The sequence below is a fragment of the Aquila chrysaetos genome (assembly GCF_900496995.4).
Source record: "Aquila chrysaetos chrysaetos chromosome W unlocalized genomic scaffold, bAquChr1.4 W_unloc_2, whole genome shotgun sequence".
Taxonomy (NCBI): Eukaryota; Metazoa; Chordata; class Aves; order Accipitriformes; family Accipitridae; genus Aquila; species Aquila chrysaetos.
The window spans coordinates 4,585,771-4,613,291 of NW_024470322.1; the positions used below are offsets into that span (position 1 = coordinate 4,585,771).

A 27,521-nucleotide genomic window follows, 5' to 3' on the forward strand; every position below is an offset into this window, starting at 1 on the left:
AGATGAAGTGGCAGAGATAACGTGTGATGAACTGATCGTAACCCTCATTCCCCGTCCCCCTGCGCCGCTCAGGGGGTAGGTAGAGAATTTGGGAGTAAAGTTAAGCCTGGGAAGAAGGGAGGGGTGGAGGGAGGGTGTTTTTATGATTTGGTTTTATTTCTCATTACCCTACTCTGGTCGATTGGTAATAAATTAAATTAATTTTCCCCAAGTCGAGTCTGTTTTGCCCGTGATGGTAATTGGCGAGTGATCTCTCCCTGTCCTTATCTTGACCCATGAGCCCTTTGTTATATTTTCTCTCCCCTGTCCAGCTGAGGAGGGGGAGTGATAGAGCGGCTTTGGTGGGCACCTGGCATCCAGCCAGGGTCAACCCACCACAGGGTTAGAGAAGTTGACAGGTGGATTGAAAACTGGCTGAATGGCCAGGCCCAGAGGGTTGTGATCAGCATCACAAAGTCCAGTTGGAGGCCAGTCACTAGTGGTGTACCCCAGGGGTTGATACTGGGGCCAATACTGTTTAACCTCTTCATTAATGACCTGGATGATGGGACAGTGTGCACCCTCAGCAAGTTCACAGATGATACAACACTTGGAGGGGGAGGATGATACACCAGATATCTGTGCTGCCATTCAGAGGCACCTGGACAGGCTGGAGAATTGGTCAGAGAAGAATCCCATGAAGTTCAACAAAGGAAATGCAAAGTCCTGCACCTGGGGAGGGATAATCCCAGGCACTAAAATGTGCTGGGGTCTACCCAGCTGGAAAGAAGCTTTGCTGAGAAGGACCTGGCAGTCCTGGTGCACAACAAGCTGACCATGAGCCAGCAATGCACCCTTACAGCAAAGATGACCAACAGCATCTTGGGCTGCATTAGGAAGACTGTTGCCAGCAGGTCGAGGGAGGTGATCCTTCCCCTCTACTCAGCACTGGTGAGGCCACACCTGGAGTATTGTCCAGATCTGGGCTCCCCATTACAAGAAAGATATGGACTTCCTAGAGCAGGCCCAGTTCAGGGCCATAAAGATGATTAAGGGACTGGAGCATCTTTCCTATGAGGAGAGGCTGAGAGCTAAGACTGTTCAGTCCAGAGAAGAGAAGGCTCAGGGGGGATCTTATCCATGTGTATAAATGCCTGAAAGGAGGGTACAAAGGGGATGGTACCAGGCTCTTTTGAGTGGTGCCCATTGACAGCAGAAGAGGCAATGGGCACAAAATGAAACACATGAAATTCCATCTGAACATGGGAAAACATTTTTTTAGTATGAGGGTGGTCAAACACTGGAACAAGTTGCCCAGGGATGTTGTGGAGTCTCCCTCCTTGGAGATATTCAAAAGCCATCTGGACATGGTCCTGGGCAACCTGCCGTAGCTGATCTTGCTTGAGCAGGGGGATTGGACTAGATGAACTCAAGAGGTGCCTTTCAACATAAATGACTCTGTGATTCTCTACTGTATAACAATGTGAGAAAACTTTCATTGTTGTTTTAGCAGCCACATTCTAAGAAGTATAGATATGACTGCAGTCCTTGGAGCAGGCCCTTCAGGGGACTTAAGGGCAGCTTCTTGTCAAACTGTGGATTCCATGTAGCTTAGGCATGAAAAAGGTGCCAAGCTTTAGAAAACAGAGAACTACAGGTTCCAGCTGGGGAAAAAGGAGGAAAAAAATTAGGCTTATTGCTTACCTTATCACAGTTGTATATATAGCTTTATTTTTCAAAGCACTGCTTTAAGTCCCTCTTTATGTCTGGCCCTCTTCCACTTTGTCTTCTGCTTAGCTTTGTGCCTTTACTCCCCATACACAAAATGACCTGAGCCTTTTAGTGTACTAAGCTGTCCACTCCTCCAAAACCAAACTTTCACACTGCTTTGATATCCACATATCATCCTTAGGAAAACCAGCTTCATTTGTGACAATGGAGTGAAAATATAAATAAAGCTAACTTCTGTTGTCCATTTATTTCCTGTATCTCTTTCAAATTACTTAAAGTCTATTTTAGGACATGTGTGCTGAAGTGGGTTTTTTTTGTTCTTTTGTTTCAAGTTCGACCCGTCTGTACAAGAACAGTGACTGGATGGATTTCCTTCTGAGTGTATTGAGGATGCTTTTTTTTTTTTTCCTTTTTTCCTCATTTCCTGTGCAAATAACAATTAGTAAAATATCAATTTGTAAAAATGTATGTGTCAGAAATCAAACTTCTGATTGTAGGTACAGTTTGTCAGCTGTAGTTGTGGATTGTTGGATTTTTCTAGCTCTTCAGTGTCCCCTAGAATAGAATTCACAGATTTTTGATCTCATCCTTGTTTGACTTTACAGTTTGCCTTTAGACTCATTTCAGATTAAAGTTCAGTCTTTCAGGTAGACACATTTAACCGAGAGCTGACTATGATGTAACCAAATACTTTTTGCTGAGCTTGTATAAGTCTGGTTGAAACACAACCCTTGGTGTTAACCCAAAACTCTCAAGGGAATTATCAAGTCCAAATTGCTAATGAAGTTGCTGCTTTGCTGCAGACTTGGTTATTTTATCATAGAATCATAGAATGGTTTGGGTTGGAAGGGACCTTTAAAGATCATCTAGGTCCAACCCCCCTGCCATGGGCAGGGATACCTTCCACTAGATCAGGTTGCTCAAAGCCTCATTCAACCTGGCCTTGAACACTTCCAGGGATGGGGCATCCACAACTTCTCTGGGCAACCTGTTCCAGTGTCTCACCACCCTCACAGTAAAGAATTTTTTCCTAATATCTAATCTAAATCTAACCCCTTTCAGTTTAAAACCATTACCCCTCATCCTATCACTACACTCCCTGATAAAGAGTCCCTCCCCATCTTTCCTGTAGGCCCCCTTTAAGTACTGGAAGGCCACTATAAGGTCTCCCCGGAGCCTTTTCTTCTCCAGGCTAAACAACCCCAACTCTCTCAGGCTGTCCTCATAGTGGAGGTGCTCCAGCCCCGGCTCACCTTTCGTGGCCCTCCTCTGGACCCGCTCTGACAGGTCCATGTCTTTCTTATGCTGGGGGCCCCAGAGCTGAACACAGTGCTCCAGGTGGGGTCTCACGACTGCAAAGTAGAGGGGGACAATCACCTCCCTCAACCTGCTGGCCACACTTCATTTGATGCAGCCCAGGATGCAATTGGCTTTCTGGGCTGCAAATGCACACTGCCGGGTCATATTCAGTTTTTCATCCACCAATAGCCCCAAGTCCTTCTCCGCAGGGCTGCTCTCAGTCCACTCATTGCCCAGCCTGTATCCATGTTTGGGATTGCCCCAACCCAGGTGCAGGACCTTGCACTTGGCCTTGTTGAACTTCATGAGGTTTGCACGAGCCCACATCTCTAGCCTGTCAAGGTCCCTCTGCATGGCATCCCTTCCCTCCAGCGTGTTGTGGTAGGTTGGCCCTGGCTGGGCACCAGGTGCCCACCAAAGCCGCTCTATCACTTCCCCTCCTCAGCTGGACAGGGGGGAGAAGATATAACAAAAGGCTCGTGGGTCAAGATAAGGACAGTTTAATAAAGTGAAAGCAAAGGTCGTGCGCGTGAAAGCAAAGGGAAACAAATGATGTTATTCTCTACTTCCCATCAACAGGCGATGTCTGGCTACTTCCTGGGAAGCAGGGCTTCAGTACGCGTAGTGGTTGCTCCGGAAGATGAAAATGCCCCCCCTTCCATCTCCCTTTACTTAGCTTTTATAGCTGACCTGATGTCATATGGTATGGAATATCTCTGGTCGGTTTGGGTCAGCTGTCCTGGCTATGTCCCCTCCCAAGATCTTGCCCAGCCCCAGCCTGCTGTTGAGGGGGGCGAAAATGTTGGAGAGACAGCCTTGATGCTGTGCCAGCGCTGCTCAGCAGTAGCCAAAACACTGGTGTGTTATCAACACCTTTCTAGCTACTGATGCAGAGCACAGCACTATGAGGGCTGCTATGGGGAGAATTAACTCCATCTCAGCCAGACCCAATACACGTTGACTGCAACACTCAGCTTGGTGTCACCAGCAAACTTGCTGAGGGTGCAATCAATCCCGCCCCTCCATGTTGCTGAGAAAGATGTTAAATAATACTGGTCCCACTACGGACCCCTGAGGGACACCATTTGTCACTGTTCTCCACTCGGACATCGAGCCACTGACTGCAACTCTCTGAGTGTGACCATCCAGCCAATTCCTTATCCACTTAGTGGTCCATCTGTCAAATCCACGTCTCTCCAATTTAGAGACAAGGATGTTGTGTGGGACAGTGTCAAATGCTTTGCACAAGCCCAGGTAGATGACGTCAGTCATTCTTCCCTTGTCCACCAATGCTGTAACCCCATCATAGAAGGCCACGAAATGTGTCAGGCATGATTTGCCCTTAGTGAAGCCATGTTGGCTGTCACCAATCACCTCCTTATTTTCCATGTGCCTTAGTAAAGTTTCTAGGAGGATCTGCTACATGATCTTGCCGGGCACAGAGGTGAGGCTGTACTCTGGTTCCCCAGGTCTTCCTTTTTTCCCTTTTTAAACATGAGGGTTATGTTTCCCCTTTTCCAGTCAGTGGGAACTTCAGTGGGCTGCCACGACTTCTCAAATATGATGGATAGTGGCTTAGCCACTTCATCCGCCAGTTCCCTCAGGACCCGTGGATGCATCTCATCAGGTCCCATGGACTTGTGAACCTTCAGGTTCCTTAAATGGTCTGGAACCTGATCTTCTCCTACAGTGGGCAGTACTTCATTCTCCCAATCCCTGCCTTTGCCTTCTGTAACTTGGGTGGCATGGCTAGAGCACTTGCCAGTGAAGACTGAGGCGAAAAAGTTGTTGAGTACCTCAGCCTTCCCCATGTCGGTTGTAGCCTGGTCTCTTGTTTCACTCTTCAGGAGAGGTACAGTTTCTTTCATCTTCTTTTGTTGTCCTATGTACCTGAAGAAACCCTTCATGTTATTTTTATGTCCCTGGCCAAGTTCAGCTCCAGCTGTGTCTTGGCTTTCCTGATCCTCTCCCTGCACTCTCAGGCCTTATCCCTATAATCTCCCCAGAATGTATATCCCTGCCTCCACTGCCTATGCGTTTTGTTTTTGTGTTTTAGTTTGGCTAAGAGGTCTTGACTTTGCCAAGCTGGCCTCCTGCCTCCCCTGCCTGACTTCTTGCACATCGGGCTTGAGAGCTCTTGCACCCTAAGAAAGTTGTCTTTAAATATCTTCCAGCTCTCATTCGCTCCTTTGCCTCTGAGAGGAATTTCCCATCTGCACTAGTGCCTTAAACAGCCAAAAGTTTGCCTTTCTGAGATTTAGGGTCCTGACTCTACTTTTTACCTGTCCTGTACCCCTCAAGATTGAGAATTCCACCAGGGCATGATCACTGCAGCCCAGACTACCTCCAATCTTGACCTCTCTGATGAGTTCTTCCGCACTAGTGAGCAACAGATCCAGCAGTGCCTCTCCTCTGGTTGGGCTCTCCATCACCTGTACTAGGAAGTTGTCCTCAATGAACTCCAGTAGTTTCCTGGACTGCTTACAGTTTGCTGTGCTGCTTTTCCAGCAGATGTCCAGGTGGTTGAAGTTCCCTATCAGGATCAGGGCCTGTGAGCATGATGCTTCCTGCAGTTGAAGAACTCTTCATCAACCCTCTCTTTTTGATCAGGTGGCCTGTAGTAGACACTGACCACAAAGTTTCCTTTGTTGGCTTGGTCTCTAATTTTCACCCATAAGCTCTCAACCTGCGCATTGCTGTTCTTCAAGGATAGCTTCATGCAATCAATCAGTCCCATTTTTGATATAAAGGGCAACTCCCCCACCTTTCCTTTCTTGCCTGTCCCTTCTGAATAGTTTACAGCCATTTTGTTTCTTTCCTATCTCCTATTCCTAAATAAAAGACTTTTCTTTGAAAGAGAATTTCAATCATGAAGAAGAAATTAATGTAATGGGAAGAAAGTACTGATTACACAGTATCCTGTGTTTTATATTTACTTTCATTTTATTTGCAATGCTTCTTACTTTGGGGAGTGATTTCACCTTTTAGAAAAAATCCTTGTAAGTTTTCTAGAAAGGACCCAGTATTTTAAAAATATGGTAAGTCATATGTTATAAGTATATGTAAATCCCATGGTTGTACATGTAAAATTTCTTTTTTGTTAATATTGTGTTTTGGGTTTGTGTGGCAGGGTTTTGGTAGCGGGGGAGGGGCTGCAAGGTTGGCTCCTGTGAGAAGCTGCTAGAAGCTTCCCCGGCTCCAAGTCAGACCCGCCTCTGGCTAAGGCCGACCCAACCAGCAAGGGTGGTAGTGCCTCTGCGATAACATCTTTAAGAAGGGGAAATCTGCAGCGGAGCGGGGATTGGAATGTGAGAGAAACACCTATGCAGAAACCAAGGTCAGTGAAGAAGGGGGGGAGGAGGTGCGCCGGAGGAGGTGATTCCCCTGCAGCCTGTGGTGAGACAGCAGGCTGTCCCCCTGCAGCCCATGGAGGTGAACAGTGAAGCAGATGCCCACCTGCAGCCCATGGGGACCCCACACCAGAGCAGGTGAATGCCCCCAAAGATGGCCATGACACCATGGGAAAGCCCACGCTGGAGCAGTCTGTTCCTGAAGGACTGCAGCCCGTGGGAAGGACCCATGCTGGAGACGTTCGTGAAGGACTGTCTCCCGTGGGAGGGACCCCATGCTGGAGCAGGGGAAGAGTGAGGAGTCCTCCCCCTGAGGAGGAAGGAGGGGCAGAGGCAATGTGTGATGAACTGACCGCAACCCCCATTTCCTATCCCCCTGCGCTGCTCAGGGGGAGGAGGTAGAGAGAATCGGGAATAAAGTTAAGCCTGGGAAGGAGGGAGGGGTGGGGGGAAGGTGTTTTAAAATTTGGTTTTACTTCTCATTATCCTTGTTTTGATTTGATTGGTAGTAAATTAAATTGATTTTGTTTTTTCCCCAAGTTGAGTCTGTTTTTTGCCCATGACCATAATTGGTGAGTGATCCCTCCCTGTCCTTGTGTTGACCCATGAGCTTTTCATTATATTTTCTCCTCCTCATCCTACCAGGGGGGAGTGGTGAGCAAGCAACTTCGTGGTGCTTTGTTACCTGCTGGGCTTAAACCACGACATATTAATATTGAAAATGTCTTTTACTAGCAGATGTATTTTGAAATTCATTTAATGAGTTTGGAAAATTAATAATGTTCCATTCTTTGGATTGTTTTTACTAGTAGTTAGAGAAAGATAATATTATCTATAGTGTATTTTCTGTGATAATCAACTTAATGCTCATAGAAATAATCTCAAAGACTAATAGTCTACCACTTTTTATTGGTTTAAAAAAAAATGTTACATCAAAATCAATGGCAACCTAAGCTTGCCTGTGTTGTCATATTGGCATAACACAGCCTTTCATTCAGAAGGGCTGTGTTTTCTGAAGAAAATATTTGAGTGCAAAAGTGGAACTATAATTCCTTAATAAATATGTTGCCTCTTCACAGACTCAGTTCAAAATGGATCATGTGGCTGATGGGCTGTATGATTGTGTCATAAATATTCAGTGATTTATGAGAGTGAAAGTAAAGATTCCACCCAATGCTAGGACTATAAAAGTTGTGGTGCTTTATCAAATATTTGTAATTATAACAGTAAGATTTGATAAAACAAAAAACTCCTTTGATTTTTAAATGCTAAATATTTTATTTACTGTTCTTTTCTCCCAACTGTCAAAGAATAGGGGGCTAGTCATGGAAGGTTCCAATTATTTCAGATTAGGTAATCCTTTGATTTGAGGTGTGTGTGTGTGAGTTGATAAAATCTATTTATAGAGGGAGTATGGATGAGTTAATTAAATTACATCAGGTGTATGAGGAATAATAAAGCTCCTCTGCTGAATCTGAAACTGTCTTAGAAGTGAAGGGTATGACTCCCACTGACAATCTCTTGAACTGTTCAGTTTGAGTGTCTCTCTAATGTAGTATGATCCAATATGATGTGCAAGTTTCAAATATGTGATTAAAGATGATAAAGCATAGTGTTGTACACTTTAGCAAGATCATTTCTCTTTATGCAGTTTTTCCAGCACTCTAAGAATTTTCCTTTCAAAATGAAGTAATGCAAGTTTATTGAATACTAGCTTATTTTCTGGGATAATTGTCCTAAAACATCATGGTTGCTATGTTTATTTTATAGTTGACATAATCCCATTCTGCTGGCCTTCTTTATTCTTCTGAGTACAGAAGGCAGTTAAATGTAGGCGGATTCTGCTTGCATTTCAGTACCTTGCCTGCTTACAGAAATGAAACAAACTTAATGATGTGCGCGTGTGTACCTGCAAACCAAAACAAAGTTGGATTTGCCCATTTGACTAAGTCACTTTCAGTTTGAAAAATATGTAAGAAATAATGGTACAGTTCAGATCTGGGAATCTTGTTGGCTACAAGATTCCTTTTGGATTAGAACCAGTGGAAGAAAATGTCTATAGCCTTTCAATCCCTGCAGTATCTGTGTTAGCAGCCTTCTAGAGGAGCATCCCAGCTGAGGGGAAAAGTTAGACTTGGCAGAAAGCTCCAGAGCAGAAAAGGAGCAATCATTTACTCACTTTGCTCATTTATCTTTCTCTGAATACCTTCAAACTCCGCAGGTCATATGTCAGGGCAGGAGTACTGCATATATTACAAAACTGTTGTAGTAACTGTTTCAGATTTACGTGATGGGCAGCAACTGTGTGTTTCGGTGGTGTAGGGAGAGGGGAAATGTTTTTCTCCTCCCATCAGGACTGCATTATTGGGTGTGTCGCCCCCCCCCGCCTGTTTCCAGTGTGCAAAATATGTTCATATGGGTGAGTCACCTCTGTTACTATGTTTTGAATACTTTCCTCCCTAATGTAGTTTATTTTTGGCAGGGAAGGGAAAGAATTTACGCTGGTTTGGTTCTTTATTTCTATTAGAGCTCTGTTAACAACTTCTAGCCGAGGGAGTTCTTGATATTTTTAGCCTGAAGTATTTAGATATGTAAGCCTCTTTATATATTTTTCCCCTGATAATATATTAACTGGGGGAAAAAATGGCTCTTATTAGTTAATATATTCATGAGCATGCTTGCCAAATTGCCTGTACTTATTTCCAGGAATCTGAACACTTCAGAATTTTTGGGGAAGTTTGGGTCCTGGTATAAACTGTAACAGATGTTAGAAAAAGACTTTAATTGAATCTTCCTCTTTATTTTTAAGATAATGTATTTAGTACTAAAAATGTATGTAATTGATATTCTGCTCAAAAAACCACTCACATTAGAAGTAAATAAGCTAAAAGGATCAAAGAATCATAAAATATTTATATTCATAAATAATATGAAAAACCTCGTTCCTCATTTTTTTCAAGGATCTTTTGAGCAGCAGGATGCTCTGTCTTATTCCTAAAGTTACTGTTTTATTGATTGCCTGGCTTAGTCTGATGTAGTTCTTTAATATTTCAATATTCTCAGACATCGAGCCATTGACTGCAACTCTCTGAGTGCGACCATCCAGCCAATTCCTTATCCACCGAGTGGTCCATCCATCAAATCCACATCTCTTCAATTTAGAGACAAGGATGTCGTGTGGGACAGTGTCAAATGCTTTGCACAAGCCCAGGTAGATGACGTCAGTCACTCTTCCCTTATCCACCAATGCTGTAACCCCGTCGTAGAAGGCCACGAAATGTGTCAGGCATGATTTGCCCTTAGTGAAGCCATGTTGGCTGTCACCAATCACCTCCTTATTTTCCATGTGCCTTAGTAAAGTTTCTAGGAGGATCTGCTACATGATCTTGCCGGGCACAGAGGTGAGACTGACTGCACTGTAGTTCCCCGGGTCTTCCTTTTTTCCCTTTTTTTAAATGAGGGTTATGTTTCCCCTTTTCCAGTCAGTGGGAACTTCAGCAGGTGGCCACAACTTCCCAAATATGATGGATAGCGGCTTAGCCACTTCATCCGCCAGTTCCCTCAGGACCCGTGGATGCATCTCATCAGGTCCCATGGACTTGTGCACCTTCATGTTCCTTAGATGGTCTCGAACCTGATCTTCTCCTATGGTGGGCGGTTTTTCGTTTTGATTGGCAATAAATTAAATTAATTTCCTCAAGCGGAGTCTGTTTTGCCCATGATGGTAATTGGTGAGTGATCTCCCTGTCCTTATCTTGACCCATGAGATTTTAATCATATTTTTCTCCCCCTGTCCTGTTGAGAAGGAAGAGTGAGAGAGCAGCTTGGTGGGTACCTGGTGGCCAGCCAAGGTCAACGCACCACAGTGTGTATGTGTATATGTATTTATTTATATAAAATGCATAGTCTCATGCAAGCATTAATGTAACTTGTTAGCCCACGTACAACAAATGGGACATAATCACCCATTCTGGTACCAGACAGGTCAAAACTGTGCTGAGCTTTGAAGAAGTAGAGTGCTCAGTAAAACCAGTTGTTACAAGTGTCTCATGTAAATCTTCAGTTCCAGTTTACTAAGCTTGAAATTTAGTCCTGCTGTTGTAAAGTTAGCACTAACACATTGTCATGGTTTAACCCCAGCCAGCAACTAAGCACCATGCAACCGCTCACTCACTTCCCCCCCACCCAGTGGGATGGGGGAGACAATCGGAACAACAACAACAAAAATTCGTGGGTTGAGATAAGAACAGTTTAATAGAACAGAAAAGAAGAAACTAATAATGATAATGATAACACTAATAAAATGACAATAGTAATAATAAAAGGATTGGAATATACAAATGATGCACAATGCAATTGCTCACCACCCGCCGACTGACGCCCAGTTAGTCCCTGAGCAGCGATCCCCCCGCCCCCACTGCCCCCAGTTTATATACTAGATGTGGCGTCACATGGTATGGAATACCCCGTTGGCCACTTTGGGTCAGGTGCCCTGGCTGTGTCCTGTGCCAACTTCTTGTGTCCCTCCAGCCTTCTTGTTGGCTGAAAAATGCTTGACTTTAGTCTAAACACTACTTAGCAACAACTGAAAACATCAGTGTGATCAACATGCTTCTCATCCCTAAATCAAAAACATAGCACTGTACCAGCTACTAGGAAGACAATTAACTCTATCCCAGCTGAAACCAGGACACACACAGAAAGTTTTTTATGAGTTGTTCACCTTGAATAAAATGTAAAAAGCACTTTGGAGGGCTAATCTTCCATTGCCATCTGCAAATGTGAAAGGCATGTGAAAGAGAAAAGCAACAGCCTAAAGAACCACCAGCTGGGTTTGAGAAGTGTCGCAAATGGAGTGGTTTAGATCACTTAAAGAATCACTGTCAAAGATATTAGTAAAAGGTGAATTTGTGAAAAGTGCAACTTAACAAAGTTCTATGGCAAGGTTCACTCTATTACTTACTACATGGGAGAAACATACCAAGGAAAATTGAGTTTGAATCGAGTTAGAATCATTCACACAGAGACCAGAGATGGAAAAGGGTAAGACAGACGCTCCCATTGAGTTATGAGGTTCAGAGTGGACCCCCTTGCTTTCTAAACTCCTGATGGAGCTTAGGTGCAGCTAGATCCAATCTTAGTCCCAGACTTGGTCAAAGGTTTATGTCTAATGGAATTAATACAAGGGTATGGAAAATCCTCCCATTGAGTCACGAGGTTCAGAATGGACCCCCTTGCTTTCTAAACTACTGTTGCATTAAAGGGTAAAGGAATTTGGCAGAAAATAAACGTTCCAGCTTATCCTCAGATGTCAGAGGGGCTGGGGGCAGCTAGGTTTAGTTTCTGAGTAATGTCCAATTCAGCACTATAAGTCCGGTCGCACAACGATGGATGCACTTACAGCACACTGCACTCAGCTTAGCCGCGTTCAACGCACGAGAATTACCAGACTTAGGGAGTTTGGTTGCGTTAACAAACTATCACGACTAGATTAATGAGCGGCGCAGTTTATTAAAGCAGCAGTACAGTTTCTTTCGGATTGCTGGTGATAAATACATTGTCTGCAAAGCACGTGCAGATGATAATACAGTCGACTACAGGCACATAAAATCATGAAAGAAAAGAGCTTTAAAGAATTCTAAGTTTCCTGGGGAAGCACTCGGTATAACCAAGGGTTCGAATCTCACCCAATAGGTGTCCCTATTGGGGGGAAGAGAGGTTCAGCCCGTCGACTGATCCCAGAAGTCAGCGATGTCCTTCCGACTTGTCTATGATGGTATCTTCCCCAATAGTCTTCCTCTTTTTAGGTCTTTTTTTCCTATTTTTCCTTTTAGGAGGGGCTTGAGTGACTCTAGTCATACATACCTTTACTTTGATTGGTATAAAGTTCTCTCGCTTTGCTTTTAAAGGTATATGCTAGAAAAAATTCAGAGTGCATGCTCACTGGGGGGTGGTCACACCTTGGAGGTGGGTAACTTTTGGGATGGAGGTGTGTTTTGGTATTATAATGATATTATAATGAGCAAAGTTCACCCAAAGGACATGGTGTTTCATGTCAATGTGAGAGACTGAATTGTTATCTCGAGCTATTTGTCTCAAAGATTGTTTGTTGTGAGAGACTGGACTGTCATCTCAAGCCATTCATCTCAAGGATTGTTTGCTGTGACAAGCCACTTATCCCAGAGATGGCCTGTTTAAGCAGGACACTCCTCTGTCCAAAAGGGCGATTATCAGGCCACTGAGGCATCCAGGGGAGGAAACTGACGAAGCATGCAGGAATGTGGAGACTACCATTCTCGTGGAAACTGTAGTCTTTGAGATAAGATACTGGTTTCTGGTGTTGACCACGCGAAGGTCATGTGATAGACGAAACCTGCAGTGCGTGAACAGTACGTATGTGCATGCATCGGACTATGCACTATAAAGAAACATGGAGACAAGCTGTGGTGTGCACCCATCACCGAAGAATTGAAGACTGAGGACCAACGGGATGCCGCTGGATCCATGGTGGTGACTAATCTTGCAACTCTATCCCGACTGCTTGCTTGATTTCTGCCTTTTCTTCCATTCTATCCTATCGTTACTGTTTTCTACTTTTGATAATAAAAGCTCTTTTGGGTATACGGCACTTGACCTTGTTTGTGTCTTAATCTCACTCTTGGGATCATATCGAAACCTTCCCCAACATTGGATCGGGACAGTCAGTACCCCAGAACTGGGTATGTGTGATATAAATCAGAAGTATGGCATTAGGTCAACAGAACTCCCATTATTTTACCTCCTTGTTTCAGTGGATTCAATGCAGGGACCAACTGTTCTTGTTCCTATTGTTCCAGTTCCCTATCCCTGCAATCACAGAGCCTAGCCGCGGTGTCTCCACTCCACTCCACTCCACTCCACTCCACTCCACTCCACTCCACTCCAGTCCAGTCCACCCTCTGTGTTACTTTTCAGAGTCAGCACACCAAGCTCCCCTGGTGTTGCTAACATCTAAAGTTGCAGGTTATGTTGCTTAGGGAACTACCATGGAACCGATTCTTTACGTGTCCACTGTATTCCACCCTGGAGGTTCACCTTCCCTTGAGGGTGGTGTGTGTCATTGATAAGTCACCTCCAGCAATCATTCCACAACTCCCATCTCAGAGAGGAGTCTAGGTATGGCTGGATCCAAACTTAGTCTCAGACTTGGACAATGTTTTATGCCTAATAGCAGGGATACAAAGGGTAAGGAAAAATCTCCTGTTAAATTACTATGCCAATTTGTTGGGGAATGAGTGATTATGGATCCTATATGACTTTGAGGTAGCAGTAATTTAAGATTTATTAACACTATTACAGTAAATCACAAGATTAGGTTATATGATTTTTAACAATACTTAATCATCAGTCAATTATCAGAGTGATTTAATAAAGTTTGCTATCAGCACTAGAAAGTTTTTTAAATCAAGTCGCGCATACACTCAAACACACAAACACAGAGGTTAACCTTGTCACGGGGGGAATTTAAAGAGAGAGAGAGAGGGGTTTAGGTCGCTTAAAGAATCACCTCCAATTGTATTAGCAATAGAAAAATGATTTAATAGAAGTTTATATGAAAGTGCAACTTCACAGAATTTGATGGCAAGGTTCACTCTATTACTTAGTACATGGATGAAATGCACACAGGAAAATTAAATTAGAATCAAACTAAGCTTATGTATATAGGGGCCGAAAACGTAATAGGGTAAAAGGGAATGTTACAAAGAATTAATTTCTTGTGATTTGTGCAAAAATCAGGAATGTGGGAAAGGGTAAGGGAGACCTTCCCGTTGAGTCACGAGGTTCAGAGAAGACCCCCTTGCTTTCTAAACTCCTGTCGGAGTCTAGGTGCGGCTGGATCGACTCCTAGTCCCAGACTTGGTCAACGGTTTATATCTAAAGGGATTATGAGTATAATAGCAGCCTAAAATTCATTCACAGTTGAATAAAAATCACGACCGAAATTTAAGTATAAATTTCAAAGTAATAACTTATAATATACTTGCTATAATGTACTTACTATAGACTATTCAAGTTAGTACATGCGCACGCATAAGGCACAAAGAGATATACATATAAGAAATTAAAAGAGGGTAAAAGGAAGTGAAAGAGAGAAAAAGAGGTATACCTGTTAAAAATTCCCCTCGAGGTCAGTGAAAAGATTCACGTTGAATGCTTTGACATCTTTCTCAATGGGCGAAGGGTCGAGCATTAAGGAACGGAGAGAATCAGCCCAGGTCATGTCGGCTTTCGGCGACAGACCTCCCATTTTTGCAATCAGGAAAGTTTGCAAGCTCTGAGAGGCATCCCACTCAGAGGGAGATGCTGGTCACAGCCCGCTGTGGTCCAGGAGAGCTCAAAGGGCCTCACTTAGTACCGCTGCTTATAGGTTCCGGAGATGATTGACTTTCGTCATTAACAAATTGCTGGAATCCCAGCTGCACTGGAAAGTTCCAAGACTGTCTGAAAATAACTTAAAACATAGATACGGGATGCTCTGAGATTGTCATGGGAGGATTGTAATGTCTCAAGGTTGTTATGAGAAAGAACTGGCTGCAGGTTGTTATGAGAACTGGCTATCTCTACTCCCATCCCCTGCCTCCACCAGGCAGCAGGAGTCCTTGAGATGCACAGCATATCTCCCTGTCTTAGCTGTGTAAGAGTTCCTGGCACGGTCAAGGGTCACTTAACTGCCCAACTCATTACACTTACGCTAAGGCCTAGCGAGCCTTCCCAAGTTCGTAAATCAGCCTGGAGAGGGGGAAAGAAATGCACCACCACAAACTTATAATAGAGATTTTTCTCTCTTGGCCAATTATAGTAAATTATTAGTAACAAATGATCTTTAAAAACCTTGCGAAATCTAATTGTAGTGAATTACTCACTATTCTCCTTCATCAGCATTTGTCAGCAGACGATCTTTGATATCCTCGCGAAACTACCCTTAAAAATCCTCGCGAAATCTACTCTTTAAAATCCTCATGAAATCTACCCTGAGAGGCATCCCAACTCAGGGGGAGATACTGGGTGACAGCCTGCTGCGATCCCAGAGAGCTCAAATGGTCTTACTTAGGATCACTATTTATAGGGTGATGAGATTAATGGCTTTGGTCAATGTATTTCCATTCTGGCCATAAATCTTGTCAGATAATTCTGGCACCCTCCAAGGTGGGCCATGATCCAAGCAGCAGGAGTTTCAGGTATGGTTAGGGAGTGCCTAATCATCCTAATTCACTGTGCCATAGCCAGGATAAGAAAGTACCAGATTGTCCCAACTCACTGCACAAGAACACAATGTTGGCTGGTCCTGACATTGCAATGTGGCCCGGGGGGAGCTGCATCACCAGAAGAAGTTGTTTTTAGAAATAACACACAAATACATGGAATAGAAACATTGAGGGAACTTGTTACTCAGTTTAGGGTACTGTATTAAATGATTAAATTTGAGATTGACATCACAAAAGCTAACTTGAGAGTTCAAGGATAAGAACTTTTTTGTATTGGCTTGATTTTACAATTATGATATCCATTTCAAGATTATATTAATCCATATTTCCATGAGCTATTGTATTTCTAATTGTTAAAAGATGTTAAAATCTACATAAATAAGTCATCTTGGCATTTGATGTATGTTGTTATTGAATAAGCACCAAGAAACTTAAACAGTCCGATATACCAAATCTTAACAGGGATAATGTTATTTAAAAAGCATGTCTTCTGTAAAGACAGTAAAGTCAGTTTTTCTGTGTTCTGAAGAAATAGTTTGATCAAAACTCTTTAAAAAGTCACTGAGAAGAAAATGCAAAACCTGCTCAAGCAGTAGTTTGAACCTGAGTAGTGGACAAAGTAGTATTTACATTTAAATGAAACATTTTTTAGTGCCTTTTGAGTGTTAAATTTATTTTACACTATTATTACGGAGGATGTTTAGGTAAAATGCCTTATCACTATTTTGGAAAATGTGTTTTTTTCTTTGTTGACAAGCTAACAGTAGTACTTTTTAGCTATGCTTGATATGCCACTGTTGGTATTCCCTACGGGTATTTGTCGTGGTTTAACCCCAGCCAGCAACTAAGCACCATGCAACCGCTCACTCACCCCCCCCCCCACCCAGTGGGATGGGGGAGAGAATCGGGAAAAAGAAGCAAAACCCACGGGTTGAGATAAGAACGGTTTAATAGAACAGAAAAGAAGAAACTAATAATGATAATGATAACACTAATAAAATGACAACAGCAATAATGAAAGGATTGGAATGTACAAATGATGCGCAGTGCAATTGCTCACCACCCGCCGACCGACACCCAGCTAGTCCCCGAGCGAGCGATTCCCCGCCCCCACTCCCCAGTTCCTATACTGGATGGGACGTCACATGGTATGGAATACCCCGTTGGCCACTTTGGGTCAGGTGCCCTGGCTGTGTCCTGTGCCAACTTCTTGTGCCCCTCCAGCTTTCTCGCTGGCTGGGCATGAGAAGCTGAAAAATCCTTGACTTTAGACTAAACGCTACTTAGCAACAACTGAAAACATCAGTGTTATCAACATTCTTCTCATACCTAACTCAAAAACATAGCACTGTACCAGCTACTAGGAAGACAATTAACTCTATCCCAGCTGAAACCAGGACAGTATTAGTGCTTTCAAATGTGCTTCCATAGCTGGAGTCAGGTGTAAACTCATGCAGCTGTATTAATAAGTGTGCAATGTTGCAGTGTATCCACCTATTGGAGCATAACCCTTGATGCTAACTTCTGGAAGCTTAAATTGTTTTGCTGCTAAGACCCCATTTGTGGTGGTTTTTTGTTTGTTTTTGTTTTCCTCCTTCCCCATCTTAAAAACTGACCATGGCCTTTTGGAATCTTCTTGTCGTTTACTGTTTTGCTGCTTTGGGTACACACTGCAGCATTCCATCTTGGCATTATGACAGTGGCTTACAGTGTACATCTCCTGACTTGCCTGCTTTTAAAATGTCAGCAAAGTTAATTTGTAAACTAAATTTGTTTATGCCTTCAAAAGGCAGCTGAGATTATAGTAGTTCTAGTAATCCCTACTTACAGAACTGAGAAAATGCAATTTGGGGACCTAGGGACACAAAAAAGCAAAATCTAAGATAACTTTTTCTGAAGTGAATATGTACTATACAGTCCTTATTGTTGTGGTACCACGATGTTTAATAAAGATATTAAACCTATACTTTCTGAGAAGAGCTAAGAAAACTGGCAAAAACATAGATCCTTCTAGTAGCCAGATATTCAGAAATACTGTTTTCCTCATATGAATGAAATGAAGTTATATCTTACTTGCTTTGTGTAGTAAGTGGAGCTGATTCACATTGCAGCTTCCAGTTGGTACTGATTTGAGATTAATCTAATTAATTCTTGGGGAACTGGCTGTATACATTCATGCTTCCTCCTTTTTCTCTGCCTTTTCCTGGTACTACTGAAAACAGAATACTTTTTCCTGAAAGGATAGTTCCATGCTGTTAGCTCTCCTTACTGCTGGGGCAGGATGCATTTCATTAAACTCTTTAACCATAATAAATTACATAGTAGGGAAAAATAGCATGTAAAAATTTGTTACTATCCCATTTGAAAGAAGCAGGGAAGATCAAAGTTATCATCTTTATTACCAGGAAGAGGTGGACCCTCCTGTATTTATAATGCTGTTGAATTTTCTCAACTTACTTTTTAAAACGTGTTTTGTTGTTTAACATTTTTAGCTGACATTTTTTATAGTTAACATTTAACAAATTTTATAGTTATAAGTTGAATACTTTATATGGTTAACTGGAACATGGATAAAGGAAGAATGATTGCCAAAGGAATTACTTAAACGTTTACCCTAAAAATACATTTGTTCTCATAAAATGACAAGTCTGAGATTCTAGCCACAAGGAAGAATTAAAGGCATTTTGTGGCCACTCTGGCATTTCTCTGACCCTCAGCAGACTGATTCTGCTCACTAATCAAGCAGAGAACTCTTTACTTTTTTTGTTGGGTTAGTTTTCTAACCACTTTAGCTGGGGATAGGAGAAGAAATGAGGGAGTAGTGGGAAGAGGAGGCTTGCTCCCTCAGTGAGTGGTTGGATTAACTCAACCTTTCCTGACCTTACGGGAAGGAATAGACCTATTTCAGTGTAAATAGCATACCCTCACAGAGGAAAAGCATAAAGGGCAAAGGCCACATCAGCAGCAAACTGGCTTAGTGTTGGACAGCCCTGAGAATTATGAGATAAAGGCATTTTATTATGTATGCATGGTCTCAGCAAGTCACCTGAGCACCCAAAGACCTTGACTTGCTTCCTCTGCTACAGCAAAGTAGTCCTTGATGACAAAAGATTTCCAACAGTAATAGTTTGGCTAGTCCAGAATAAGCCTCAGCTTCCTGCCCCTTTTGGCCCAAGAGAGAAGGAAGAGGACAGTCTTTCAGCCAGTACAGAGACTAAAGAACTATTTGTAATGTGACTTCAGGAATGATATATCTAAATGATTTAGCTTTCTAGATGGGTGACATTAGATTGAGGAAGGCAAGAAGGTGGGAGAGGAAGCTGCAGAAATACATAATCTGTTAAGCAGAGGTAGTGGCAACTGAATAAACTGAAAGAACAGGACAGTTGAAAGCTACATAAGAAATGCTCTGAAAATGCAGTCAGCTAGAAATAATTTCGGCACGTTTCACTTTTCATTTGCATCTATCATTTGCAAATGAAATTAAAGGTAGCCCTATTTCTGACAATTGCACCTGTTGATGCACTTGATGTTTAACAATTTTCACATAGCTATATTCTAGGAATAATTATGTGGCTGTAATGGCCTAAGAGAACAAGGTTTGCAGGAAGATATACTATATTTTGTTACACCAGCAAATATAGCTGGAAAAAGTAGATGAACTTCCAGGCATATAAGCCTTACTTCTCTTTTAACCATGAACTAGGAAGTCTGTGAAATTGTACTGGTAAACTTTTTGAGGAATATATGTGCAAAACATAGTTATGAAACCTTAGAGGTCATCAAGAAACTCAACCTTTTGATGAAGCATTTAGAATTTGGGAATCAATGAAAATTTTCCCATTCAGAATATAGTATATAGAAAGAATGTTTTAATATTGCAGTATTTTGGATCTGTAGTAATTTCTACAAGCTGAGACCTGAGACAAAAATTAATTTGAAACTTGGTCAGAATCAGATGAAAATGACATGTGGAGCAATGTGCATTGTGACATTTTAGCACAAACCAAGACATCCTTAGCAGATGAGAATATGCAAAACCATGGTCAATTAAATGCTTGTGGGAGAGACCGCAGACACCACCACAGCATATATCTCTGATTTTTTTCAATCATCAATGGACACCAGATATGTATTTGATTTTTAGTTGGATACTGGAGCACAAGTTAATGTGTTGCTGGAAATAGTTATGCTAGCATTTAAACTCCCCCTACTTGTGGATTTCAATTAGTAAACGTATGTGAAATTATCCCCACAAAAAGAATTTGTGAGTTTAAGTGTATGGGTAAACTTGTCATGGTTTAACCCCAGCCAGCAACGAAGTACCACGCAACCGCTCACTCACTTCCCCCCTGCACCCAGTGGGATGGGGGAGGGAATCAGAAAAAAAAAAGTAAAACTCGTGGGTTGAGATAAGAACAGTTTAATAGAACAGAAAAGAAGAAACTAATAATGATAATGATAACACTAATAAAATGACAATAGTAATAATAAAAGGATTGGAATATACAAGTGATGCACAATGCAATTGCCCACCACCCACCGACTGACACCCAGTTAGCCCCTGATTGCACTAATTCTCTGTCATAGATTTTGTGAAAGAGTGTACTTCTTGGAATGTGCTTTGACACACTGCCAAATTTGGGGAGCTTCAGGCTTTCACTCTACCACACTGATTTTATTACTTTCTGGATAATGTTTATACACAACTATACCTTCAGTTAAAATATCTATTTGTTTTTAGGTATGTGTATATATTGCGTTTGTGTGGCAAGGTTTTGGTAGCGGGGGGGCCACAGGGGTGGCTTCTGTGAGAAGCTGCTAGAAGCTTCCCCTATGTCCAACAGAGCCAATGCCAGCCGGCTCTAAGACAGACCCACCACTGGCCAAGGCCAAGCCAATCAGCAACAGTGGTAGTGCCTCTGTGATAACATATTTAAGAAGGAAAAAAAGTTGTGGCGGGCACAGAAACTGCAGCCGGAGAGAGGAGTGAGAACATGTAAGAGAAACAACCCTGCGGACACCAAGGTCAGTGAAGAAGGAGGAGGAGGAGATGCTCCAGGCACTGGAGCAGAGATTCCCCTGCAGCCCGTGGTGAAGACCATGGTGAGGCAGGCTGTCCCCCTGCAGCCCATGGAGGTCCTCAGTGGAGCAGATATCCACCTGCAGCCCATGGAGGACCCCACGCCAGAGCAGGTGGATGCCCCTGAAGGAGGCTGTGACCCTGTGGCAAGCCTGCTCTGGAGCAGGATCCTGGCAGGACCTGTGGATTCATGGAGAGGAGCCAATGGAGCAGGTTTTCTGGCAGGACTTGTGACCCCGTGGGGGATCCATGCTGGAGCAATGTGCTCCTGAAGGACTGCACCCCGTGGAAGGGACCCATGCTGGAGCAGTTTGTGGAGGACTGTCTCCCGTGGGAGGGACCCCACGCTGGAGCAGGGGAAGAGTGTGATGAGTCCTCCCCCTGAGGAGGATGAAGCGGCAGAGACAATGTGTGATGAACTGATCGTAACCCCCATTCCCCGTCCCCCTGCACTGCTGGGGGGGTGTAGGTAGAGAATTCAGGAGTGAAGCTGTGCCCGGGAAGAAGGGAGGGGTGGGGGGAAGGTGTTTTGAGATTTGGTTTTATTTCTCATTACCCTACTCTGGTTGATTGGCAATAAATTGAGTTAATTTTCCCCAAGTCAAGTCTGTTTTGCCCATGATGTTAATTGGTTGAGTGATCTCTCCCTGTCCTTATCTCGACCCACAAGCTCTTTGTTATATTTTCTCTCCCCTGTCCAGCTGAGGAGGGGGAGTGATAGAGCGGCTTTGGTGGGCACCTGGCATCCAGCCAGGGTCAACCCACCACAGTGTATTAGGTATATGTGGTAAGGTTTTGGGGGGGCTGGTGGTGCTGCAGAGGTGGCCCCTGTAGGAGAAGGTCGGGGCTGTCCTGTTCTGAACACAGCTGGTTCCATCTGGTTCTGTAGCAGACCCACTGCTGGCCAAAGCTGAGCCCATCAACTGTCAGTGGTGCCTCTGTAAAAACATATTTAAGAAAGAGCAGAAAATGCCAGACAGGCAGAGGAGGAGGGAACAAAAAGAGTGAGAAATAACAGAGTGAGAAACAACAGAGGGAGCCACCAAGCTTGGAGAAGGAGAAGGTGCTCCATGGCAGAGCAGATATTCCCTGCAGCCCTTGGAGGACCCGTGCCGGAGCAGAAAAACAGTGTAAGAAGAATGGAGTGGCAGAAAGAAACTGCTATGTACTGACTGTAAACCCCTGCTTTGTACTGCTTGTGGCCTTGCTGAAGGTACTGAGTGTAAGCTGCGACGATTATAAGAGGGGGGAGGAGAGGAGTCTGGAGTGAAGCCTGGGAAAGGGGGTAGGAAAGGTGCTTTAATGTTTGTCTTATTGTTCCTCATTGTCACTATGTGTTTAATTTATTTGTCTTGGAGGGGGGAATCCTGGCCTATGGCCTGTCTTTATCAAAAATTACTAGAGACTTCACATAAATTGATTAGCATAGGATGTCATAGGATGGCAACAAGTACGTAAATATGAAAATTTAACATATGTTTAATTGCTGCTTTTACAAAATTTCTCACATCCTTTTATTGCATAAAGACTCTCTTTGAAAATGCCAAGTCCTTTGGTGTTGAAGAATATCTCACTATTATTTTCTTAGTCTTCTGCTCAGATGTGAAATAGTTTATACCTCTTAATATACGGTCTTTTCAGGGAAGTTTGCTGCCTCCCTGGGGCCCAAATTAGTGACATCACCACAAGACTGAAGAGCTTAGTGCAACCTTCAGACTACTATCCATTCCTGCTCTTTCACGTGGGTACTAATGATGTCGCAACAAAAAGTCTAAGGTCAATCGGAAGAGATTTCAGGGTCCTGGGAAGAATGCTAAAGGATTCAGGAGCACAGGTAGTGTCTTCCTCAGTCCTCCCAGTAATGGGGAGAGACTTCAGAAGAAACAGGTGTGACCAAGTGTCCCGAACCAATGTCGGGGAAGGTTTCGATATGATCCCAAGAGCGAGATTAAGACACAAACAAGGTCAAGTGCCGTATACCCAAAAGAGCTTTTATTATCAAAAGTAGAAAATAGTAGCGATAGGATAGAATGGAAGAAAAGGCAGAAATCAAGCAAGCAGTCGGGATAGAATTGCAAGGATAGTCACCACCATGGATCCAGCGGTGTCCCGTTGGTCCTCAGTCTTCAATTCTTCGGTGGTGGGTGCACACCACAGCTTGTCTCCACAGTTTTTTATAGGGCATATTTCGATGATGCATGCACATACGTACTGTTCATGCACGGTTCACGCACTGCAGGTTTCGTCTATCACATGACCTTCGCGTGGTCAACACCAGAAACCAGTATCTTATCTCAAAGACTACAGTTTCCATGAGAATGGTAGTCTCCACATTCCTGCATGCTTCGTCAGCTCCAGCCCGTTTCCTCCCCTGGATGCCTCAGTGGCCTGATAATCGCCCTTATGGACAGAGGAGTGTCCTGCTTAAACAGGCCATCCCAGAGACAAAGGGCTCGAGATAAGCAGTTCACAGTTCAGTCAAACAATCCTTGAGATGAATGGCTTGAGATGACAGTCCAGTCTCTCACACCTAACAATCTTTGAGACAAATAGCTCGAGATAACAATTCAGTCTCTCACACCAAGACATCAATACCTGGCTCCAGGACTGGTGCCTCCACCAGAACGTTGGGTTTTATAACCACAGAAGAGTCTTTGAGAGACAAGGTATGCTGGGGCCTGAGGGGATCCACCTGTCCCAATGGGGAAAACTTATCTTTGCTCTTAAGCTGGTGGGACTGATTGAGATGGCTTTAAACTAGGATCAATGGGGGAAGGGGATACCAACAGGATTGCAGTAGCTAAGCCAAGGGTTGGCATTTCACCACCTGAGGGTGGCAATGCTAACAGGAGCATTGACGCTGCTCCAGGGAGCACGGAGGGCTAAGGAGCACATCTGAAATGCTTGTACACTAACGTACACAGTATGAGAAACAAACAGGATGAACTGGAAGCATTGGTCAGTTCCCAGAGCTATGATGTCATAAGTATTAGTGAGACTTGGTGGAATGAGTCCCACGATTGGAGTGCTGGGATGGAGGGCTACAGGCTGTTCAGGAGGGATAGGCAGGGCAGGCGAGGTGGAGGAGTTGCACTGAATGTAAGGGAGAGGTTTGACTGTACAGCCCTTACAGTTAGTGATGATGTGGTTGAGAGCCCTTGGGTGAGGATTAGGGGGATGGAAAACAAAGGAGACGTTGTAGTGGGTGTCTACTACTGATCACCCAGCCAGGATGTAAGCACTGATGCGTTACTCTATAGGCAATTAATTAGTAGAAATCTCTGGCTCGGTAGCCCTTGTCCTTATGGGAGATTTCAACTTCCCAGACATCAGCTGGGAATATACTGCTGAGATGAGCAGGTCTTGGAAATTCTTGAAGTTTGTGGAAGATAACTTCTTGTCACAGGTACTCAGGGAGCCAACTAGGAAAGATGCCCTCCTAGACTTGCTATTTGTGAATAGAGAAGGAATCGTGGGGGATGTGATGGTAGATGGTTGTCTTGGCCACAGTGATCATGAAATGGTTGGGTTCAAACTTTTCAGTGTAATGAGAAAACAGGACAGCAGAGTTGCTACCCTGGACTTCAGGAGAGCAAACTTTAAGCTATTCAGGGAGCTACTTAGCAGAGTGCCCTGGGAATCTGCTTTTGAGGGCTTAGGAGTCCACGAGTGCTGGTCAGTCTTTAAGAACCACCTTTTAGAAGCACAGGAGCAAGCAATCCCATTGTGTCAAAAGTCAAGCAAGCAGGGCAGAAGACCAGCTTGGCTGAACAGGGAACTCCTCATGGAGCTGAAGAGGAAAATGAAATTGTATGATCTCTGGAAGCGAGGTCAGGCTTCGCAGGAAGATTACAGAGCCGTGGTTTGTATATGCAGGGAGAAGACATGAAAGGCCAAAGCTCAATTAGAGTTGAAACTGGCCGGTGTTGTGTCAGATAACAAGAAGGGCTTTTTCAAGTACGTTAATAGCAAGAGGAGTTCTAAAGAAAACATTGGACCGATACTTGTTGAAGATGGTCATTTGACTAATAGGGATGAAGAAAAAGCAGAGGCATTGAATGCTTTTTTTACCTCAGCCTTTAATAATGCTGATAGACCTTGGGCTGCCCAGTCCCCTGAATCAGAGGACCACAAGTGTGGGAACAGTGACTTTCCATTTGTGGACACTAAAATTGTAAGGGACCAGCTGAAATGTGGTTGATACCCCAAGCCTGTCAGTGTTTAAGAGGCATTTGGACAATGCCCTTAATAACATGCTTTAACTTTTGGTCAGCCCTGAAGTGGTCAGGCAGTTGGACTAGATGATCATTGTAGGTCCCTTCTAACTGAACTATTCTATTCTATTCTATTCTATTCTAATTTTACGTACTCGGACTGTGGCCATTTTTATTTTGTTCTTGTCTTTCTAATGTCATAAAGTCAGTATATTCATTAATCCTACTTGTTACACTGTGTTGAATCTTTTTTGATTTTTTTGCTATCTTTCCTCAGAGCATGTTTTAATTGATCTTTTTGCTGTGACTAATGCAGTAAAACATTAGTATCTTTTTTTCGATCTCTGTGGCAAATGCATTTATTTCTGAATGGAACTATAATGTTAACTTTTGTAAAGACTTCATGACAGAATAATAACTAGGATGGGCAAACAATTTAGATTTAAAATGAACAAATCAGATTAGTGTATACTTTGCCTTCTGTCTCGCATGTGTTTGTGGAAGGTGGTCCTGACTTTCCTCTTAGAGGAGTTATGGAGTTCCTTTGCTAATGTGGTCCCACTCTTAATTTATCACAGTTGAATCATTTCGGAAGCCTAAAATGTGACATATTTTATCTTTTCCTGAAATCTGTCTCCTCCCACCCTCTGCTTAAAAACCAAAGTTGTTTCACCATTTCATTTCATAATTAGTATATTTAGACCAGGATGTAATAATGTATGTCAAAGTGTAGAAGACTTTATAATTTTAATTACAGTTTAATTAGCACATTCCATATGCTTACATCAAACCTCTAGGGTTGTCTTTTTTGTTTTGTTAAAAAAATATTGGGTTTTTTTAGATGCTGTGCAACTAAGATGCATGCAGGGTAGTGATATTCAGTTATACTGGAAGATTGCTGGCATGTGCTGTGTTTTGCAGATAGAATCCAGGAGTCCTTAGATGATACTTACAAATCTTTTATGATATTAAAGTATTGTGCTGTCGATTTGGGTATCATAGTGCAGTATTCGCTAAAGTTTTTAATAGATGTCAGACTTATGAAGGTGGTGTATCTGCAATAAACACCTGGTTCTGGTGCTTTTTTGCTTTCCTTTGTGGGATAGAAAGCATATGATCACACAAATCCTTTTATCTGGACTGCAGGCTTCATGTTTTGATAAGAACAAAAAAATGTGCATCTTGGAAGACAAATGAAATATTTTAAAGTGTTACTAGGTTACTAGGTACAAGTCATCTTGGTTATTATGTAGAGTTCTTCCTCTGTCTTTTACATCTTTCTGATCTTAGATTTTGTCTATAACCATTTATTGCTTAAAAATTGAATCATAGTTGAACTGGAAAGTATTAAGTCAACAAGATTTGACTTTTCTTTTTTTTTTTGAAAGATCCAGTTGTGCTTTTGAGATGAGAGGCTAGAATAAGTGATCCTCTCTCTCTTCACAGTACTTAGAAAAAGCATATCACTGTATCATGTCTGAGCTGTTAGGCATTTGAGCAATGAATAGTACCATGCTCCATTAGAATAACTTAAATGCTTTCTCCTTATCACACTGTTTGTATTTATTTGTATTTATTCATATGTATTTATTGCATTTATTTGTATTTATTCATATGGCTTAATACAAACTAATAGACAACTGTTTTGTAAAATACTAGAATTACAATTTCTAAGCATTATTATTAAATCATTATTTTAAACAGAGATGAAAATCTCAATAAATGAGATTTCATTTTGAAAGACTTGAAAAATGCAGACAGACAGGAATGTCTCTAGAGAATCGGTTGCAGAATAGGAAGTGCTACATGTTTAGTTTTCTAACTCAGATCTAGCCTATATTAATAGAAATTGGTGTTTGTTACTGCTCACCTGTTCTTGGTTTTTTTAAAAGGCATTCTCAGCCCAAGGTCTAGTGGATAGCCATTCAGGGTATGAGTCCCTCTTTTTGCAATGAGATCCCTGTGCCAGCTCTATTGATTTACTTGGAGATTTGCCTGCCTGCTGAAGATAACTTTTTCTGAAGCTCCTTCTGGAACTGTGACAATAATCTGTAGCTGTGATGTCATCAGAACTCAAAGATGCATGTCTGAATAAATCTAAAAATATGTTTACACTCTGCTTAAGAGATGTGGTTATACTACAGTAGTGTTGTGGATTCTGTAATTACTTTTCCTGATGCAGCTTGAAGTTTGCATGTTCATTCAATAAACATAGATCATTATTCACATGTGCTCACAGCTTGACACATTCTACATGTAAAAATTTTGAACTGGAAAAATAATCAGGGTTGCAGTATGAATATATTATAGTTACAGTAAGCATGCTATAGCGGGCAAATAGGCAGGAGTAGGTTAGCTGTTAGCTAACTGGGCACCAATCTTTAAAATATTGACATCAAGTAATGTGGTTTTTTAATAATATTTAATTAACTACTATTTAAACACCTCTGCTCAGATTGACCTACATGTTCTAGTTTTAAAAGTTCAGTATAGATAATAGATTTGACATGCTCGGTGCATAATGGTTTCTGAAAGGAAACAGTGTGCAACACTGATTTCTGAAATTATTTGTTTCTAAAAAGAGGAACAAACAAATGCACAATACTAAATATTGTCTTGT

General features: G+C 42.6%; 1 protein-coding gene across 4 annotated transcripts in view; it reads left to right on the forward strand.

Moving 5' to 3' along the window:
* Window positions 1–27,521, forward strand: part of LOC121232957 (single-stranded DNA-binding protein 2-like) — a 204,359-nt gene that overhangs the window by 7,687 nt on the left and 169,151 nt on the right. The gene's annotated exons all lie outside the window — the stretch shown is intronic.